This window comes from Pteropus alecto, unplaced genomic scaffold, assembly GCF_000325575.1.
Source record: "Pteropus alecto unplaced genomic scaffold, ASM32557v1 scaffold86, whole genome shotgun sequence".
In the NCBI taxonomy this organism is placed as follows: Eukaryota; Metazoa; Chordata; class Mammalia; order Chiroptera; family Pteropodidae; genus Pteropus; species Pteropus alecto.
Genome location: NW_006442109.1, coordinates 25,663,479 through 25,670,118, shown reverse-complemented (window position 1 = coordinate 25,670,118; position 6,640 = coordinate 25,663,479). Strand labels below are relative to the sequence as shown.

Here is a 6,640-nt window from a genome sequence, read left to right as displayed (position 1 = left end):
ATTTTATTTTACTTATTTTTTTTCCTTCCCTGTTGTACTGGCCAGAATTGCCAACACAATGTTAAATAGAAGTGGTGGAATTGGATACCCTTGCAGAAAAAGCATTTGACAAAATTTAACACCGACTTATTATTAAAAACTCTCAACAAAATAGGAATAGAAGGAAACTTTCTTGAATTTGTAAGGGTTATCTATCAAAATCCCGTAGCTAACATTATACTTAATGGTGAAAGACAAAAAGCTTTTCTCCTAAGATCAGAAACATCAAAAGGTTTTAAGTAGAGGAGTTACTAGATTAAATTGAGCTTGAAACATTACTCTGGCTGCAGAATAGAGAATCGATCGGAGGGAAGAAAAAGTTGATGTAGGTAAGTAATTATGTATAAAGTTCTTATTTAAACATTTTTTTAGTAATGCAGATGAAAGATAATGGAATCAACTGAGCACAGTGTAATTCTTAACCTGGGCAATACCAGCCTCAGAGTGTATTTTGGTTAGTACTAATGACTGGGGAATGTTCATGGCATTTCAGCATGGAGCCAGAAACACTAGATGTCCTATATTGCAAGAGAGTCCCAACATTAAGAACTCTCCTGTTCCAAATGCCGGTGGCACCTTGATGGAGAAACACTGGGTCATTTAAGGCACAGAAATGGGGAGAAATAGAATTAATGAGATTTTATAATACATTTTTATGTGTGATTGGGTGTCAAAGATGAATCCCTTGATACTGGTTTGTACAACTCAGCTGATGGTGGTGCTATGGCCTGATGTACTTACCTTAAATTAGAAGTTAGTTTGAGAAGAGTACAATTTTAGGTAAGTGGAGTTTGAAGAATCTATGAAATAACAAGTAGGAAGTTGAAAATACACTTCTGAAACTCAGTAGAAAGGGTGGCCTAATAACAGATTTAAGTCTGTTATAGTTGTTGAAGTCATAGGAATGGCCTAGGTTGTAGAGTGAGATGATGAATATGTAAAACAGAGCCTTGGAGCATAGAAGGGTATAGTAGAGGAGGAGCAGGTTTAGATGACTGAAAAAGAGTAGCCAGAGAGAGTAAGAAAAAGCCAGATACTATGATGTCACATAGGCCAAGAGAAAAGAGTTTTGAGGAAGAGTCATCAGTGTTAATTGCTGTAATTATTTATAATTGTCTTTCCATAACTAGATTGTGAGCCAGGCAGAGCTGTATGTTCTATTCATCTCCATATTCCCCCAGTTCCTGGCATAACATTACTTTGTAAGTGTTTAAGATTCTTGAGGGCAGAATCCATATCTCTTAATCTGCATATGTTTTGAGTACCTGGTTTATACTCTGTTAATAATTGTTGAGTTAATGACTATATCTGCACATTTATATTGGATCAATTTTTTTCATTTCTTCTATCTTATATTGTGAATTTCTCGACCATACAAGTCTAGTCTAAATTTTGTAAACACTTACATATTTGGTACTATGCACTGTGGTGTGTGGACTCAGTAAATATTTGATGATTGATTAAGCAGTTTGTGCTGGCTCTTAATCAAGGTATGCATAAATATGTTTTGGGGCTATCAAAGATATATTATTCACATATCTGATTACACTACTTTTCTGGAAGACGTAATCAAAATATTCTGTTGTAAAACCACTTATTATGTAAAATCATTATCTTTCTAGCATAAATAGAATATATCTTTTCTTTGAAATGTATGATACTACATCTAGTTAGTATTTTCTTCATTTAGAAACCAAAAAATATTTTTTCTGATTCAATTTAGCATTAAATGAAGAGAAGAAAACCTTGGGATTAGTTTAATGGAATTATAATGAAAAAATTGAGTTATATATTGTTTATCATTAAGGACTTATTTCATCAGCTGGAAACTAACTTGAAATAACTTCAGAAAGGGTAAAATGAAATAAATCCTTTTACTGATATAGTGGTTTATGACTTTTCAAAGCACTTTATATGCATAAGTCATTTACTTGAGAAAGTTGAGTATCTGCTAGGTGCTAGGGATAGAAAGATTATAAGATTTAATACTTTTCCTCAAGGAACTGGATCTAATGGGGAAATACACGTAGAGCAGTGGTATCCCACTGTGGTTTTGATTTGTATTTCTGTAATGGCTAATGATGTTGAATATCTTTTCAGGTACTTCTTGGCCATTTTGTATCTTCTTTGGAGAAATGTCTATTCAAGTCTTTTGCCCATCTTTGAATTGGATTGTTTGTTTTTTGTTGAGTTGTAGGACTTCTTTATGTATTCTAGATATAAGCCCTAATTAGATATATGATTTGCAGATATTTTCTCCCTCCTGTGGGTTGTCTTTCACTGTGTTGATAGTGTTCTTTGATGTTCAAAAGTTTTTTATTTTGATGAAGTCCAATTTTATCTTTTTTTGTTGTTGCTCATGCTTTCGATATATTTTAAGAATCTGTTACCAATATAATAAAATTTGTATTTTGAAAAGATAATTGTAAGTGTAGTGTGGAGGAAAATTGTAGAGAAAAAAATTGAGATCAAGATCAATTAGGAAATATGTTACTGCAGAAGTTTAAGCAAAAACTTTGGGCCTAAATTTAAAACAATGGCAGCAAGAAAAGAGAATAAGGCTGGTTAATTTGATATTTATAACTAAACTGTAAGGTAGATAGGGCTTGCAGTTCCCACTTTATAGAAGAAAGCTTTTAAAAGTGATTTGCCTCTAGTCTCTAGTACTTGATGTTAGAACTAAAACCTAGGTCTCCTGATTTCTAATACAGTAATTTTTTCCACTATACCATGGTTACTTTCTCAGATGGAGAATTATTAACAGTGGAAACAAAAGATAAGTTTTGGAACTGATCATATTTAACATTTTTAAGGAATGATTTAGAAGAAGTTCACAGTGTACGTACATATGGTACTCTTCTTTCTTTTAATTGTATACAGCACATCTCATTTATTTGACTTTCTCGTACATGTTAAGTAAGAACTTACAGAAAACATTAATTAAAATATAAGTAAAATGTTTGCTTGTGAAAACGAGACTGTCATATTTTGACATCATTCTAGTTCTTGGTAGAATCCTTTATTCCCTGGAGTAGATGTGGATTCTGCTTCAAAATGTGGACTCTGCTTTATTTGGAAACCGCCACTGGGCTCCATTGTTGAAGGTACTAACATATGGCACTCTTGAAGGGAATAAAACACAGAAAGATCATTAATCACTGGAGAAAATAATTGAAGAGTCAGTGGAAGCATTTAGGAGAAAATAATCCAAAATGTACTTATAGGATAATTAGCTCTGAGATAATCAAAAAAAGAATTGAGAATGCAGTAATACATAGGAAAATTCTGTGAAATTCCCAATGTATCATTTTAGCCAAAAAGACTAAATTTGGGGGACTGCCATGCTAGGTACTCCTCCTCTAAACACTATTTGAGAAACACTTCTCAAATGTTATAGTTCCTGGTATGCCTCCAATTAGAGTTTTATTTGCATTAACTGCATAGTGTCCATATTTTCCAAATAGAATATCGAGACATGATGCCTGAAAAAGAATTAAAAAAAAAACCAAAAAAGTGGTAAAAAAAAAACACATAACGTCTTAACCATTTTTAATTGTACAATAATGTTAGCTGTATGCATAGTGTTGTGCAACAGATCTCTATAATTTTTTCATATTGCAAAACTGAAACAGTATATGCATTGAACAAAACTAATTTTCCTCCTCTCCCCAGCCCCTGGCTGAAAAAGAATTTCTTTTTCATTTGAGAAAAAATTTTAATATAGAAACTTTTATAGCGGCATAAAATAATTGCACATATAAGAATCCCCTTCATCTATGGCCATGCTGCCCTGAACAAGCCCGATCCCGTCTGATCTTGGAAGCTAAGCAGGGTCAGGCCTAGTTAGTACTTGCATGGGAGACCACCTGGGAAGACCAGGTGCTGTAGGCATAAAAAATAAAAAATAAAAAAATAAAGAATCCCCTTCATTAACTAAAACAAAATTATATTAAATTGGAACCCTTATAAAATCTAGGACATATGTTTACTCTAGGTGCTGAGACCCGAAGTGAGTCTTCTGGTATAAAAATCAAGTTTTTTATCTGAAAGTAATGAGTATGTCTTCTGATACTAATTTTCCCAGGGGTTTTTTATCTGAAAGTAATTAATATGATCAGCTGAGGTAACTTCACAAAAAGTGAGCTGAAACCCTATTTTGGCCTTATGCTAGGTAGAGGATTATTGTTGAAAGTAAGTTCTTCTGGTAGTCTATGTTGGGAACAGCTTAAACACATTCCCTTAAATACACTCTAATCAGGCATTTGCCCCCACCACACCACCATGTGTCCTTTTCAAGGTACCAGTGATTTCAGTGCTGCCAAATCCAGTTGTCAATAGTCATCATTTTACCTCACCTTTGAGCAGCATTTGACACAGTTACTCCCTCCTCCTTGAAACACATCATTCATTTTGGCTTTCAGGAAGTCTAGCTTTCCTTCTACCTCTCTCGCCTTTCCTTCTTATTCTCCTTTTCTGATTCCTCCTCAAGTGGGATGCCCCAAGACTTAGTCCTTGGAGCTCTTCTTTATTTACACTCACTCCCTTGGAGAGCCCATCTTGCTACCTCTTTAAATACTATCTATACACTGATGATTTCCAAACCTTTATCTCTTGCCCAGACTGTTTCCTTGAATTCCAGGCTCGATATCCAACTTTCTATTCATCATCCTCTTGGATGGCAAATATGGTTTTGGACTTAACCTGTCCAGAGCCAAACCCCCTGATCTTTCTCCCACCGCCAAACTTCTACTCACACAGCCTTCTCCAGCTCTTGGCCCTTCTTTCCTTTCAATTGCTCATTTTTGACTCTTTATTTCTTACCCCCATAACCAATTTATCAGCAAGTCCTATTGGTTCAGCTTCAAAGTATTTCCAGAATCCAAACTCCCTACTTCCATTACTACCATCCTGGTCTAAATTACTACCATCACTTGCCTAGATTGTTGGAGATAGCTTAATTGGCCTCCTTTCTTCTGTCCTTGCTCCCACTTCAACCTATTTTCAAAATAGTATCGTGTTAAAATGTCAAATAGACCACGTTCTTTAACTGTCCAAGATGCTTCAGTGGCTTCCATCTCAATTGCAGAAAAAACCCAAGTCTTTAACAATGACCCAGAGGTCCTATAATCTGCTTCCCTCATAGTTCTCTGACCTTATCTCTTACCACCCTTCATGTTGCCTCCTTCATTTACGCCACACTGTCCTCTTTGATGTTCCTTGAAATGTCAGTCGTTCTCCTGAGATAGGGCTTTTGCACTGACTGTACCCTCTGCCTAGGACACTCTTCCCCCAGATAGCTGCATGGTAAATCTCACTCTTACAAGTCTTTGTTCAAATGACACCTTTTTGTTGAGGCTTTCTCTTTTTTATTCCTCTCTAATGTATTTTCTTTACAGCACTTATCATGATGTTTATAATATACTGTATGACTTGTTTATTTTGTGCCCTGTCTCCCTACAGGAGAGCAGAGATTTTTTTTGTGCGTGTGATTTGCTATATCCCCAGTACTTAGAACAATGACTTGCACAACATAGGTACTCAAAGATATGCTGAATAAATTAGGAAGAAATTAAAGGCACCCTTATAACTTAAAACAGGATGTGGCAACAATGGTGGGTAGTCTTGGCAGGAGGTGGCTGGGACATGACAGAATTAGATGGGACCTAGAAGTGGAAGGTAATGATTAGAGCCTGGTAGCATAAAAAATTAGGAGCATGTTGGAAGGGTGGGAGACAGTGAATGTAATGAAATTTTTATCTATAAAAATTAACGTAACTACTGTGAAATCAATTTAAGTTTTGGTTCTGAATTTAAAGGAGGCAATGTAATTTGTATTAATAAAAAGGAAAGAGAAGAATAGTCTGTTTGCAGGTGATAACATGGACATAGGAAAGAGTAGTTATAACTACTTTGATTATGCCAAGGAGACCATTTCTAATAACTGGATAGAGAAAGTGGTACCACCTTATGGAAGGCATTTAAATGCTTGGTAGATGAGTTTTAGATTCTACACTGTGGGCAATAATATTCTATCATTGGATCTTGACTAGAAGAAAGATTTGATAGGAAAAAAACTTTTTGCGAAGATGTTTCTCACTACTGTTTGGAAATAGATAAAAGTGGGAAAAGACTAGTGAGAGATTAGATTTCTTCATTTATTTATTCAGTAATAATGTTGAGTGTCTGCAGTGTGCCAGGAGATTACAGGGGTGAACAAACAAATAAGATCTCTGCTCTTATGGAGCTTATCATATATTAGTCCATGTAGATCAAGGTGGTTGCCATAAACATAGAAAGAGTTAAAGGTCAGATGTGAGAGAAATTGAAAAAGAAGAATTGGCAGGGCTTGGTGATGACTTGTATGAAGTGTGAATGCATGCAGTTGTAGACACTAGTGGGTTGGTAAATAGGATGAGAAGATTGATGATGACACTGAAGGTAATGAGAAGGTTCAGAAGGGCTGCTAATTTGTAGAGAATCTATTTTGATTTTTTTAACATTTCAAGTTTCAAGGATTAGTAAGAGGTGCAACTGGAAATGCCTTATGGGCTGGATATGGCAGTTGGGGAAGAGACTCTTGCTCTCATACTTTCCAGGTCTG

General features: G+C 35.3%; 1 protein-coding gene and 1 pseudogene across 2 annotated transcripts in view; both read left to right on the top strand.

Annotated features, from left to right (window-relative positions):
• CASC4 (cancer susceptibility 4) overlaps positions 1-6,640 on the top strand; it is an 83,656-nt gene that overhangs the window by 8,806 nt on the left and 68,210 nt on the right. The gene's annotated exons all lie outside the window — the stretch shown is intronic.
• Positions 3,812-3,930, top strand: LOC112469620 (annotated as a pseudogene).